The sequence below is a fragment of the Triturus cristatus genome, chromosome 4_1 (assembly GCF_964204655.1).
Source record: "Triturus cristatus chromosome 4_1, aTriCri1.1, whole genome shotgun sequence".
Taxonomy (NCBI): domain Eukaryota; kingdom Metazoa; phylum Chordata; class Amphibia; order Caudata; family Salamandridae; genus Triturus; species Triturus cristatus.
The window spans coordinates 1826570-1842309 of NC_140585.1; the positions used below are offsets into that span (position 1 = coordinate 1826570).

The window sequence follows — 15740 nt, forward strand, 5'->3', positions numbered from 1 at the left end:
TCCAGGGTACTTTATGTACCATAAACATGGCCTAGATGCCGTATTATATCTCGATTTGTGGGTGGACTACACCAAGGATTTAGCAGAGAATCAGAGATGGCCCGCTGCTGGGACATGGGATGCAGATTGCATCATGAGAGTAGAAGAAGCATTATGGAAAAAGAAAGCCAGACAGTCACAGAAAGATGCCATTGAATTATGGCGTAAAGAATCGCATAGACGCACAGAGAAAGCGCTCAGAAAAGAAGAGAAAAGTAGGGAGGATTCAGACAAAGCCCGAGAAAACGTATTAGTTGAGGAAGGTATCCGAGTAAAAGCAGAACAAGTAGACAGACAACGAAACACTCTTATGAATGGTATGTATCCTCTTCTGGCCGAGGGTTTACCTAAGGCCACCCTGGAAGTACCAAAAGATCTGCCACCTCCATTGCTTCCGACTAAATTGCACCACAAGACCGCAAAGGACATTTTCCTTTCTTCCTATTTAGACGATGCAGCCCCCGAATATGTTAATGTTCCGCCGCCACGCACACCACCTGCTAACGGCGCTCGACCCCGAGATAATCTGCCCCACCTCTGCAGCAACATACTCCTCCTCCCGTTCCAAACCTTCCGCCTGTTCCTCCACTCCTTCCTGCACCTATTCTCCCTACCTTACACCCAACAAATCCTTTTGGACCTGGCACCTCAGGAGGTGCGACAGGAGGTTTTCATACACCACCACCAACACATCGATTGACTTATAGGGATTTAGCACACCAACGTACACCTCAAACAGCGAATTACGACATACTTAATGAGCCTCTTACAGACTGTAGATATGATCCAGTACCCGGTAAAGACGACAGAATGATGCTATCATCAGTACGTCTACGACGAGTTGCGAACTATTTAATGATACTACCAGGAATGATTGATCATCTAGACAAAATATATCACTTTGTCCAAACAGGGCAAGGTCCTGAAAGTATTGGCGAGGCCATGGCATACCAGAAAGTGGACACGCAAAAACTGTTGTTACGCTTCTTCATAAACTGCTTGATAAGAAACAGAGATAGGCCTGGTGTAGACCCGGAAGAAATAAGAGCACTTAACAAATGGGGTCAGAATATAGCAGACGGAAAACATGATAAACAGAATAGTATAGAAAATATGTACCGAAGGATCCGAAAAACAGTAGAACAAATACATGAAAGAGAACAGCCTGAAAGAGAAATAGATGCAGATAAGACTGAATCCTCGGAGGAGGAGGAACAACCAGAAACGACAACAGGACAATTACAATTACCAGCTAGAGAAATGATAGCTTATGTAGGTAAGGGAAGATCTTTTAATAATTCAATGCGTCCGATACGTCCAGAAAGTAAGAGAATTTTTCAAGCAGCCATGTCAAATCCAAAGACCCCTGAACACTTATTTCAGGCTACTGATAAAATACTTCAAGAACGAATGGGGTACCATGTACTCGATTCTATGGATGAACAAGAATTAGCCAGGTCAGCAGTACAATGGGCTGACAGTTCTGATAAATATAGTGATGACGCGCTAGCACACACGTTTTTGAATCTTTCACCAGACGAACAGCGTTTAGCTGGTATGTACATGATACAACACCTCCTTATATTGTATAAAAGCCAACACTCCGATCCTGGTCCCCTACCTGATATACTGATAGAACTACTCATGAAGAAATGGAGAGGTCTAGGTACCGATCTAATTAAAGTAATTCTAGAACATCGGCACAGATACAGTGCCTTCCTGTGTCCACAGCTTGATCCAGCTCCCTCCATGGAAAGAAAAATGTATTACATAGACAGACAGAATCCCTTACGCGAAGTGCACCCAGTTAAAAATGATGATAATACTTTTAGACGCGTGTTTGTGTACACGCCCATAACTAAAATAGAACTATTGGAAATGAAAAAATTAGTGCCCAGCCATGACAAAGATCCAGCAGGTTTTCACCGTGAAATAAAAGACATGTTACTCATGGGTGATTATACCTATCCTGACATTATGAAAATATTAAAAGTATTATTGCCTGCCGGTATTTACGAGAAACTCAAAGAAAAAGAATGGGAGGTGGGAGAGCAAAAGATTGATTGGGCTGCATTAGAAAACGAAGAAAATACCCGAACTCCAGGCCTAGGGCTTGGGGACAAAACTAAAGCGTTACCAGGATTGTTAGTCCAAGTATTGCCACGTTTATTAACTACGAAAAAGGAAGACTGGGGGTGCAATCTCAGCCTGCAAACAGAAACCCGATGAAGACACTAGTGATTTTTATTCCCGATTTGAAAAATGTTTTGGTATTAATAGCGGCCTGAAAGCAAGTAGCGATTCATATCCACATCTTTTTGTAACAAAATTAGTCGAGAATTCCCTGCCCCAGGTTAAGAACAGAGTATTGAAAGTCGAGAGCACTTGGCAAGCTAATACCCCTTCACAAATGTTACAAATGTTACAGTACCACCAGAATAGAATTAGAGAAGAACAAGAACACGAACAAAGACGTATGAAAGACACGAAAATGAAAATGCTCGTTGCTCAGTCAGTTCCAGCTGACGCTCATAAAAAGGGTGCGACACAGTCCAGTAGTTCAGCGGCTCCTGTTAAAGGGACATGCAACTATTGTAAACAGCCAGGTCATTATATAAACGATTGTGCAGTTCTGAAACACAATATCTCTACGGGTAAAACCAAGGAGAGACCGCGTCCACCTAGACAGGATCAGATCCAACCACAAGTACCTCAGAATGTACAGCCTATGCAAGCTTCACAACAGACCGTAGCAGTACCACAGCCACAGCCTATTGCCGCAACACAAAACACGACACAACAGATGTACCAGTATGCACAAAATGACTATCCCGATTATCAGCGATACACATGAAACAGCCTAGAGAGGGAGGTTGGCTTGCCTCTTATTGAGGTTCCTGTAGATCAAGAGGGTCCTTATGTACATAGTCAAGTATTAGGGAAAGACAGAAAGTTTTTAATTGATACAGGGGCAAGCAGAACAACTATAAGTCACGACGAGGTTCCAGGGGCACCCCTCTCAGGCTCACAGAATGTTTCCCTTGGATTTTCAGGAAAGCCTATTGTTAACGAAGTATCGCAACCTCTTCCTCTTGCAGTTGGTCCATTGACACGGACTACAGATTTATTGCTTACAAAATCATGCCCAGAAAACTTGTTAGGTATAAAGACACTGAAAGCTCTAGGAGCTGTAATATGTTGTTCTCCGGAAGGGGTACGACTATTTTTGCGTGACTTTAAAGGTCACTACGTATTGAGAGACATGGATCACTGGTTACAGAATGTCCCTGCACATTTATGGGCACAAGGCCCCACTGATGTAGGTTGTATGCACATTACACCATATCGAGTCACACTCAAAGCAGGAGTGGTATTACCACGAATTCGACAATACAAGTTACCTCCAGATGCTGTAGTGGCTTTGCTGCAAATCATTGACGAGCTCATTGCACAAGGAGTGGTTGTGGAAACCGACTCCAATGTATGTAATTCTCCTATCATTCCAATTCTTAAACGTACTGATCCAAATGCACCCCCAGTTTATCGATTAGGTATTGATCTGCGCGAATTGAATAAATGCATTGTACCACAGTATCCCGTGGTTCCAGATATCTCTTCATTATTGACAGCTATTGATTCAGAAGCAACGTTCTTTACTGTAATTGACCTCAAGAACGCCTTCTTTAGCGTCCCAATCGATCCGGAAAGCCAATATTTGTTCGGATTCTGTTTAAATGGACGAAGCTTCAAATTTGCACGCGCACCTCAAGGATTCACAGAAAGCCCCAGCATCTATAGCCAAGCACTGAAAAGACAACTTGACAGTATCCACATGCCTGTTAACACTGCCCTGCTTCAGTATGTCGATGATCTGCTGATCACCGCCCGAAGCGAGCCCGAATGTGAAAAAGCATCACTGACGGTTTTACATTTTCTGGCCGACAAGGGGCACAAGGTGTCCCCTTCGAAGCTGCAATTCTGTGTTCAGCAAGTTGTGTACCTTGGGCACTTGCTGTCCAAAGGGGGGAGACAGCTCACACCTGACCGCATCCAGTTAATTGTAAACATGTCACCACCCAAGACACAAAAGGAGGTGCGGGCCTTCATAGGCCTCACTTTGTACTGTAGACAATGGATTCCCCAATATGCATTTCTAGCAAAGCCACTCATTCAGTTGACAACCCAGGAGGCAGCGACATCGACTGTCCTCCCTTGGACTCAGGAACATACACAAGCTTTTGAAGACTTAAAGAAAGCCTTATGTCAAGCACCTGTTTTAGCGACACCATGTTACAGTAAGCCTTTTACACTTTTTGTCACAGAACGCGAAGGTACTGCCTTGTCAGTACTCACTCAGGAACAAGCAGGTTCACACAAACCGTGTGCTTACTTTTCTAGCACATTAGATCCAGTAGCCCAGGCTCTGCCTGCGTGCTTGAAATCAGTCGCAGCGACAGATTTAGCGATCAGACAAAGCGATTCCATAGTATTAGGACATCAATTGACAGTGCAAGTTCCACATTCCGTGGAAGTTCTTTTAAACCGAACACAGACCCAGCACTTGACTATAGCACGACTGACAGGTTATGAATTGACATTGTTTCAGCCACACATAGGAATCAGACGCTGTAGTACATTAAATCCTGCCACACTTTTGCCATTAAGTGGAACAGACCCATTGGCACATGATTGTATTGAAGTCATTACTATTACGACGAAACCCAGACAAGACTTGACAGACATTCCATTACCAGATCCAGACCTGACACTTTATGTGGATGGTTCATGCATGAGAACAAGTACAGGAGAGTTAGTGGCCGCTTACGCAGTCACGACAGACACCGAAGTTATTGAAACGAATTGTATTGACACCTTGTCAGCTCAAGCAGCAGAGCTCATCGCTCTGACACAAGCCTGTATTCAAGCCAAAAATAAGAGAGTTAACATATACACAGATTCACGTTATGCATTCGGAGTTGTACACGACTTCGGAGTCCTCTGGCGAGAGAGAGGTTATTTAACTTCTCACGGTGCCAACATTCAACACGGTCCCCTCATTCAAGCTCTGTTAGATCCAATACATCTGCCTACTGCGATATCTATCATGAAGTGCAAGGCCCATACAAAAGTCACCGATATCATTTCCCAGGGTAACGACCTGGCAGACCGAACAGCTAAGCAAACAGCTCAGAATCGGACTCATGCAACTGACTTGACAAAGACAATAGTTCCGACATCGACACACTGCATGACAGTTAGGGATCCCGCCCTTGATGTAATTGACATACAGACACATGCTACACCAGAGGAAATCAAGAAATGGACTGAACTAGGAGGGATCCAAACAGATCAGGGATGGATGACGAAGGGAAAATCTACATGGTTTCTCCCCGACTCCATGGTTCAAGTTATCATTAACACAATACATAGTCCAGCGCATCTAGGAGAGAAAGCTATGCTAGACAGTATTCAAAACATTTGGTTCAATAAACACTTACGAGCAGCAGCCAAACAGAAAGTGCGTACTTGCATGATTTGTTGTCAGTTCAACCCAGGTAAAAGCATTCCTGTAGAGCAAGGTGGATTTCAACCTCCCGATCACCCTTTTGAAGTCCTCCAGATGGATTATATCCAGATGGAACGTTGTCGAGGATTCAAATATGTCCTCGTAGTTGTATGCGCACTTTCCCGATGGACAGAAGCATATCCAGTCCCAGATTACACTGCTCCGACCACTGCCAAGCAGCTGGTTCGTGAATTCTTCCCACGGTATGGTTTGCCCCGTATCGTGTACTCAGATAACGGTCAGCCGTTCTCATCCGAGCTAGTGAAACACATTACACTCCTGTTAGGCTATCAGTGGAAATTCCACTGTGTCCGGCATCCCGAGGCAGCAGGTCTCGTGGAGCGTCATAATCAGACTCTGAAAATTCGACTTTCTAAAATCTGCAGAGAGAAAAGGCGTCGACTGGATAGTAGCTTTACCAGTTGCGCTCTTTTACATGAGAATGATAGCACATTCTCGAACAGGGCTATCCCCGTACGAGGTGGTCTTCGGTAGGCCACCAAATATGTGGGGGACGCCTATACCTCGTAAAATCACTGATGTTGATTGTAATATGCTGACAGATTACCTTGCCTCCTTGATGTCTGCACTACAATCTTGTCGTTCACAGGTAGCTGCAGCCTTTCCCGACAACACCGAGGTGAAGCCCCATGAAGTGGTTCCCGGCGATTATGTGTTTATAAGAAATTTCGACAGGAGGAGCCCGCTGGAGCCCCGCTGGCAAACGCCGAAATTAGTACTTCTGACCACGAGGACAGCAGTGAAGATTGAGGGTCGCAAGGGTTGGCTGCACTCGAGCCATATCAAGAAATTTCACGGACTGCCTTCTGATTTGAACTCTCAGCCCTGCCCTCCTCCACAGACTGACTCAAAACTCCCCCTGGTCGAGAAAACTGCTTCCCAGGAATATAAACTGAAACTAAGGTCTAGCAAGTCAGACAGTTTAATTGTTTAAGTCCTCCCCTAGGTGAATCGGTTAAATTAGTTTCTGACATGTATCCCCTAGACCGAAATAGAGAGAGAGATAGACAGAAACAGCTCAAGAAACGTGCATATTGTAAATCACTTCGTAGTCACTGTATAGTGACATTATTGATTATGTTTTTTCTAAGTCTTCTGATTATTGCTGCAAGTATACTGTTGCACATATACTACCCTATTTTCAAGCGTGCACATTCTGCTTTCAATGTTACTGCCGAACACTCTTTTAGCGAATTACCTCCGCATGAGTTGTCCTACAGACTTGCGCTGCGCAACAACACATTCATTAGTATGTTACATCACTCCCATCAGACCAACAACGCTACAAATTGTTGGATATGTGACCGACTCCCTCCCTACCAGAAATACAAGGGAGTTCTGCCCCTCTTTCCGTACCCGTTCACACACAATGGTTCCTGTGGTGCATGGTTTAGTTTGATTAATTCTTTAGATTCAAATACCGTAGTTTACCAGGGCAACTGGGTATGGGGAAACCTGAACTTAGTTTTGCTTAAAGCCTGCTACCCTAACAAGGAGGGACTTCCCAAAAGGACAGGAACTGATCTAGAAAATGAAGTATATGGATTAGGTAACTTTACACTTAACCTCATGATTCTGAATGTTGAATCCGAAGCTGCACCAGTCTTGCCTGCTATGTCAGTATTACCAGTCAAAGGTGAATTATGTGTAAGAAAGAATGGTTCAGTACACCTGGGTCATAGTAAATGTACTACTGTGATCGAATTCAGTGATCAAGGCAAGTCTACATTTAGAGCTTCCCGTCATTCCTACTTCATTTGTGGTCATACCGCATATATACGTTTACCTCTAGATTGGGATGGTACCTGTTACATTGCATTCCTTCTGCCACCTGTTTTCCTAGCCCCTCCTGATTATCATAGAAATACCCATCTAGTACACAATAGACCCCAGAGAGATCTCCCGATTGTCGACTACACTGAAACGGCATGGGAGCAATACACAGACTTCAATAAAGGTTTCTTTCCCTACATAGGTGCTGTCTTTAATAGTAAACTGATACGCACATTAACCAGAACCCTTGAAGCAGTAGTGAATGAAACTACTTCTGCCCTAGGCAACTTAACGGAGGAGCAGTCTGCGATGCGGATTGTTGTTCTCCAAAATCGTCTTGTCCTTGACGTCATCCTGGCCGATAGGGGCGGAGCCTGTAGAGTCATCGGATCGAGCTGCTGTGTTTTCATTCTAGAAAATGCGCCATCAGTATATAAAGCCATAACTCGTCTTCATAAGATTGCAAGTCAGATACACCAGAATCCAGGCACCTGGACTTGGTCCGGTTGGTTCTGGAGTGTGTTGTCAGCCTGGGGATGGAAGGTCCTATCCTTGCTAGGTATTGCCCTTCTCATAGTATTCAGTTGCTGCCTGTGTCTACAATGTGGGCCAGCGATTTGCGGCCTGTGTGCCACATCATGTATTCCACATTCAAGTTCTCATTCAAAATCCCGTAAGAAGAAAGAAGAGCAAATGATGTTACGTGAACAGATTGATAGATTCATGAGGATCGATATATCATGAAGGGTCCGTAGGGGACAAGGAGGGAATGAGGAAATATGAATTTTTATGATCAATTGTGTCCCCTATCTTAGACCCCAACGGCTCCATGTACGTGCTACAAGTACATGTATGTTCCCTCCACTTCCAGCTATGAAGACGCAAATACATTTGCGTCCAACGTTAACATGTCCTCTTTCAGATCCACCATGAATGGGTCGAATATTCCGTTCCTAAGTATGCCTTGCCACTGTCTTTATATGGTGCACCTTTCACGTTTTTCAGCTCTGGCGAGTTAGGCCCTGAATTCTGCCATCGAGCCTTTTCCTGCCTTCTGCCTCTGAATGCTCCAGCCTGGACCTGCATCTGTATCCATGACCTTTGTCTTACTCCCTGCGCGGCTAACGGTGCCTGGCTCGGCCTGTTGCCTGCCAAGACTGTATTTTGCCTTCAAGTTATCTGCTCCGCTCCTCGAAAAATACATTCCTGTCTAGTAGTTTAGGTAAACATCCTTCCAGCTGCAGAGCAAAGGGCCCGGCCTCACTGTCTCCGTGCAAGTAATTCATAGCTCCTGTTACCATGGTAGGCCCATGCCCCCTCGCATCTCATGTAGACACGTAGACGCTTATACACGCACTAGCAGTCAGTATAGAATAGCCTCTGCCCGAGAGACCTTTCCTTTCAGATAATACAGTTCCTTAAACACAAGATATTAGATACGATTTGGGATTAGGTTGTTCTGACATCCCAGACTTCTGTCTCCTCATGTAGGGCTAAATGTCAAGTCCCCTTCACCCTCCAGTTACACGTCAATCACACGTCATGCTGCTGCGCACGCATCTCTGCCATGTATTTCTGCTGACATTGCAGGATTCTCTTATGGATCCACCCACCTGTGACATCCTCATAATGACGTTTCTAGTACACGCCCTTATGCACGCCTATTGTAACGCCTTTTTCATTACGTATGTGTATTCTTATCTCTCCTCTCAGCTGTTACGCCTTCTGCATCTGCCTTTACTGTAATGCATTGACTATATATATGATAACCTGTCAATAAAGTATTGTCTATCCCTTCCCGAACCTTCGTGGTGACGGAATCCGATTGCCTGGTTCGAACCAATTCCTTTTTAAGGAATAAAACCCCTTTTAAAACCTCAAATATCACGGATTCTGCCTCTTATTTTTTTCTGAGTTATTCTTATTGAACTTTACCGCATAAATTAAGTATAGGTAATTTAAATTTACCACAAGGTGATTAAAGGACTGGTCGTTAATCTCCGCAACATCCCGCCACATCTTTCTCTAGTCTTTGTGCAACTACAGACCGGGCCAACCAAATGCAAACCATTCTTGGCCCCACCCATAAATAGTCCTAAACACCTCTGTTCTGAGGAGACACAGCCTCGTATTACAAAGATCCACGCGAGTGACCTCTTATCATTTCTTTTTTTCTACAAATGGAACCTGCTTCCCATCTGCTGGGGACAGTCTCACGAGCTTTAGAATCACATCAGATACATCCAAGTGAGTCTCACAGGTAATCAGGCCTATTCATGAACTACAATAGGACGACTAAAGTACATCAAAATGCGATTCACAAACCTACGTGCGGACGTTCCGCCACTCCCATCTTTTTCTGGTTGGAGTTGTCTGCCCTGACTGCCCAGTTTCCACACTTTAGTATACCTTTTAGTAGTAAGTTTTGGAGGAACAGTGGGGAGTGGCTGTAAAATGGAAAATACTTATGAATGAAGGTGAAAGGCTAAGGGAGGAATTTAGGGAAGGACAAGCACTCGCCCACAAAGGAGTAAGCCCATTTCTATTTACAAGACACAGTTCTAAAGTTACTACAGCCCATAATGTACCTAAAACAGTCTTAAATGTACTCCAAATCACACATAGACATCCGCTGGAACTGCAACACCCTCCCTAACTAATAATGGAGGTAGGGCTGTCAAATAAAATCCCATAAGAAATAATGTTAAATTTAATACTGTAAACTAGTTACAAATCTGAATAAATGGAATTTAATGGCATAAAATATCTAAAAAGATTTTTTAAATTATTTTAAGATGTTTTAATTTAAGCACTAATATAACATTCAATTTTAGTAAAGTATAATTTATCTTTTTTGTCCTCATTCCACTGTCGGTCACTGTCCAACTGTAGTTATCCCAGTAGATGATCTGAGATACTCCTTACCGTAGATATGACTGCGTCTCTTGCTGAATGGAATTATACACGATTTGGTCCGGCCTCAACTCAGCAAAGTTATGGTGTAATCATTGGACTAATAGGATTTGCTTGCCAGGTTACAAAAGGAGACCTATGCCTTCCAACTTCTTTGTTATGCGCTAGGTCTAGTTGACTCACATGCCATGAACTTATGCTTGTTGTCTGCTCCCGTCACACTGCACCTCCTGCAACCTGGGGCCACTTGGGAGAACTTAGCCAGTCTCTGGGGCGTCCAATAGGCCCTGTGGGGAGTGAAGAGATGGTTTTGCTTCAGCGGTGCAGACTTTACTGTTTTATCAAGAAGATTTCTAGATACTTCTAGAGGTTTTCCACAGCCAGCTGCGACAGGTCTTTCGCCCATATCTGGTTTTGATCTATATTCTTCTTGTCCTCTGCCACCACCATGCCCCAGTACCGCAAAGATACTTCCTTCTGAATCCATTTATTCTCATTTAAGAGGGTTTTGTGTTCCCAGTGCTCTATTTTTGCTACTCCCTGAGCTGACCACCACGAACAAAGCTGCAGATATTTCAACTTTGAGATTTCCCTTTGCATTAACAACTGGAGGGCCTACCTTGCAATAGAGGTGTCACTCGACCTCAGATCCCCCCAGGTGGTAAAGTTTACAGTTTGTAGTGGGAAACTGAGTTTATCCCTCAACCATGCAGGAGTCCCAGGGGAGTCCCATGGGAGCTGAGTCTGTATAGCAGTGGATCCCAAGATTCTTCCTTAAGTGCACCCAACCCATAAGTGCGGCAAAAGGGACTTTCAGCCTTACTTGCTTAGAAAAGTTTGGATCCCCAAACTTATATAAACATTTCTCAGCACTCAGGGATGTCAACATAGCATAATACACATGGCCCAGCTGCAACTGATCTAGCGTCCTAGGTAAAGATCTAACCTTTTAAACTGAAAAGCAAAGCAGGAGATCTGGAAATCTGGCGAGGCTTAAGTTGGGCGTGAAAATAGAGGAGCTAAGAGCTCTGGGAGCCTCTGTTAAGTTTAAATTCCCCGCCGAGTTGAAGGTTATGTGGAATAATGAGATGCACAATCTTAGGGAAGGGAGATGATGCTGATGAATTAATCAGAATAAATTACCAGCAGTAAGAGCCAGGAAGAGGTGAGGATCTGGTGGGAGAACGGTCTAGAGGAGGGTAATGTGGGTAGGGCTTCAGCAGTAGTAGATGGTGCAATGTGTGAGACAAGCAGGATGAATCCCTGGAGCTCCCTGCGACCGGCGTCAACCTGCCGCCATGTTCCCCTTGCCTTCCGCTCTTTGTAAAGTATAATTTAATAGTTATTAATACATAATAAAAATGTTACTTTAGGTGGGAAGCTTACGTAAAAAGATATCATTTTGGATAGATTCAACTTGAGTGGAGCTCTGTCTGTAAAAACATAGGAAAAATTAAAAAAGTTTATTAAACTTTAAAAAAAATGTCATTTTTTATGTGAAATATATATGTAAATTAATTTTAGATAATTTAAACGTAGAACAAAATAAGAAATGCTACAACTCTTGGAACTTGTATTTTAATTAAATATTTAATTAATTTTAAATGTGTTAAACAATTTTTTAAAGAGTTGTTTTGAAAAATACCACCTAAAATTAAATTATTGTATTTTTTCATAATGTACTGAGAATTACTGAATTGCTTCACGTAACTGTTGAGTGGACACTGCCTTACAAAAAGTTATGTATAGAATGATTTGAAATTATTTTCGAAATCTTTACAATATTTTTTAAAATTAAAAGGTTCAAATGTTATCATGAAGTAATAATTTTTAAAATATATGTACTTTTGTAACATTCTTTTGAATATATGTATATGCAGGCAAAATAAATAATTGCAATTTATCTTTATTTTCTATTTAGTTCTATTATTAAGTGTCTGTCTCCAATATTTTCTAAGGGAGGGTTATGTGCGGTGTTTCACTTTCTATTGCTCCACTTTGGTTGTAGGAAGTTACATTTGTAAATTTTGCCCCACCTCAGTTTAATGGCATGGCGACGCGCAGGTCTACACTTTTGAGTAACTTTACACTCGTATTGGTGAATAGCTAAAAGTAGCACAGTTACTCTAAGAGCGTCCTAGCATGTGTAGAGTACTCACAGGCGTAAGATACATTTGTGAACAGCCCTTGAGGTGTCCATCTCGACCGGAGTGTTTCATTTTTGTAGTAAAGCTAAAGTGGACGCGGGCACTTGGGCTGTTATTAGAGAATGGAAGGATCCTGCACGAAAACCAGGCCACTCGTCCAATGTGTTTGTTTGACTGAGGAGTGACAACGGATATCTTTTTAAAAAAAAACCTTTTTATTGCATTTTCACACCAACCAAAGACCGGTACATACAATATAGAGAGTCATTGTAAGAAACCCGCCCAATACAGACGTGCATTTAACATAGTGCCATTCACCCAATGGCAATAGGGGTCCACACTAAGGAGTACTCGTTAAACATTTCCTAGGCAATATTAAGAGAAACAAATTATACCTCGGGTGTGAGCAGACAGCAACAGGGAGTGGGGGATGGAGAGATCTAGAGCGTCATTCCTAAGGGGGAGAGGCCAGCACCTCCGCCGTCAACTGGGTCATCAGCGCCCACCTGTCTCTCCGGAGTTCCACCGTTGGGGAGATGCAGATGTCCCCTCTGTACCTATTCCATTTCCCCCGCTTCCGGTCCCATTTTTTGGGGCAACCTCGATCTTTAAATACTGACTTTTGTGCCACCATGGCAGTATCCATGTACTTTGCCCAGTCAACCATGCGAGGGACCCTAGCCACCCCCCAGTGTCGTGCAATATTCCGCTTTGCTATAAGGAAGCCCATAGAGGCCCATGTCTGTTCAGCCTGTGTGAGGTCGGACGCCCCCCGAATGTTAAGTAAGCATAGTTGGGGAGACAACTCAAAGGATTTACCTCCCTCCCTCCCTCCCAAGCTGGCTGGCGATTTTCGCCCAATAGTCTGAAAATGTAGGCAGTCCCATAAAATGTTAAAAAAAAAAAAGGTACCCTCTTGATTGCAGTGTCGGAGGCAGAGTGGATCGGGGCGCCTACCTAGCCGGAACAGGAGTTTGGCATCAAAATATGCTCGGTGGAGGATCTTGAGATGGAGCAGTCGCAGGCGCATGGGGATGGCTATTTCTCGGGGTGAAGCTAGAGCGTCCCGCCACATGTCGTCTTCCATCTCTCCCAAGTCTCTCTCCCACCCCACTCTTAAGTCTCAACATCTGGTTGGGGCGATTGTTGACCAGCTTCTTGTAGGTGAGCGAGATGGCCTTACGGTCCATGGGATCCAACAACAGGCGATCCTCCAGAGTGGACGGGTCAGGGAGGGGACTGTCTCTAGGTAGGGCCGAGGACACAGCGTGAGTGATCTGTAAGTACCTGAACGTCTCTGATGGAGCCAGTTGATACTTAGCTTGAAGCTCCGGGAATGATGCTAGCCTCCCCTTAACCCAGATATATCTGACCGTTGAGATTCCAATCAAATCCCACTTGTCGAACCCTGGACAAGCGCTAAGTCGACCTAAGACATCGGGCTCCCACAGGGGGTTGCCTTGGTCAGGCGCCCGCGCCACCCCAATCGTCTGGTGACTTCATGTCAAATCTCGACCATGCGCGCCGTGGGACCTGTTAAGTTTGCGGGGGTTGGTGTAAAGTGCCCTGTTGTACCCGCCCCATCCCAAGAGCCAGTGATTTGTGCGGAAATTAGGCTCGTCGTGAGGCTCAAACACCCAGCGATTGACTACCACCAGCTGAGCTGCTTGGTAGTAAAGTCAGAGATTCGGTAAAGCGATGCCCCCGTCGTACCAGCCCAAGGTAAGTTTGTTCATAGCGATGTGCTGTGTACGACCCTCCCATAGCAGTCCCCGCAATAGTCCGTCGATGTGGGATAAATAAGAATCCGGAATCCGAATGGGGGTATTCTGTAGTGCATAGAGAAAGCGTGGGAGTGCTAACATTTTAAAAAGGGACGTGCGTCTGAGAAGAGTGAGAGGGAGAGAGCGCCAGTGCACAACATCTGATTTGAAACGCTGAAGAGGTCGAGTAAATTGTGTTAAAAAAAGAGATCAGTGTTAGGAGTGACGAAAATACCCAAGTACCAAAAACCCTGAGGTGCCACCGGGATATTAAAGCCCCGGGGACTCGCCGGGGGAGAACCCCACAGCGCATTCATCTGGGACTTGGACCAATTTATCTGATAGCCAGAGTGGGGCCGAAAATGTGAAAAATGGGGAGCACCCATCGCAGCGACCGCGCAGGGGAGGCCAGGCACAAGAGGATATCATCGGCATACAACGAGATGCGGTCCTCATGGTCTGCCGTCCACTTAAGTTCCCGGATCACCCCGGACACTACGAGCGGCTCCAAGACGAGGGCAAAAAGCAACGGCGACAAGGGTCAGACTTGCCTAGTGCCCAGATGAAGCGAAAAAGTGGCGGAGCGATGATTATTAACAATGACATGAGCCCTAGGTTGGGTATACAATAGCCGAATCCAATGAGTAAATTTGGGTCCCAGCACCAGACGGGCCAGAACATCAAAGAAAATCCCACTCAATGGTGTCGAAAGCCATCGAGGTGTCCAACGACAAGAGAATTTGGTCTTCCTCGATGGTGTGAAGTCTGCCACGGACCCCATGTACGCGACGCAGTTTCCGGGCGTATTTCTCCCCGGCATAAACCCGGATTGGTCCGGATAGACCAAATCAGCAATAAAGTGGAGGAGGTGATTCGCGAGAAGTTTAGCCAGGATCTTAGCCTCAACTGTTAAGAGGGATATAGGGCGATACGATTTGCACTCCTCAACAGGTTTGTTCGGCTTATGAATGACCACTATAGCGGCAGTGCGGATCTCTGCGGGTAAAATACCGGACTCAAAACTTTCAGTGTATAAATTAAGCAAGTGGGGAGCCAATAGCATTGACATGGGCTTAAATAGCTCGATGGGAAGCCCGTTAGGGTCCATAGCCTTCCCGGAACGGACATCTTGTATGGCCTTTTGAACCTCCGTCATTGTGATGTCCGCCTCTAAAGTCTCTTTGTCTTCCGAAATGGTAGGGATATCGAGCATAACCTGAAGGTCCAGAGACAGGGAGGCCTGAGAATTGGGTGAACTAGTGTATACCTCTTCGTAATAACTAGCAAATATGTCAGCTCTGTACTGGGGGTCAGTGATTAGGGTACCCTCTTAGTTTACTATCGCTCGGACCCATCAAGCAGCCTGTTCTCGTCGTTCAAGCTACGTCAAGAGCTTACCCGTCCGTTCCCCCTGCTCATAAATCCTGTGTCGGGAGGCTAGCGAACACGCCGCCCCATCCTCAAAAAGAAGCTGTCGGTAGTCCTGCCTTGAGTGCAAGACTGTGGGGTGAGGCGAGG

At 44.8% G+C, this 15740-nt stretch overlaps 1 protein-coding gene across 1 annotated transcript in view; it reads left to right on the top strand.

Annotated features, from left to right (window-relative positions):
• Window positions 1-15740, top strand: part of LOC146839251 (uncharacterized) — a 239263-nt gene that overhangs the window by 85571 nt on the left and 137952 nt on the right. The window lies entirely within an intron of this gene.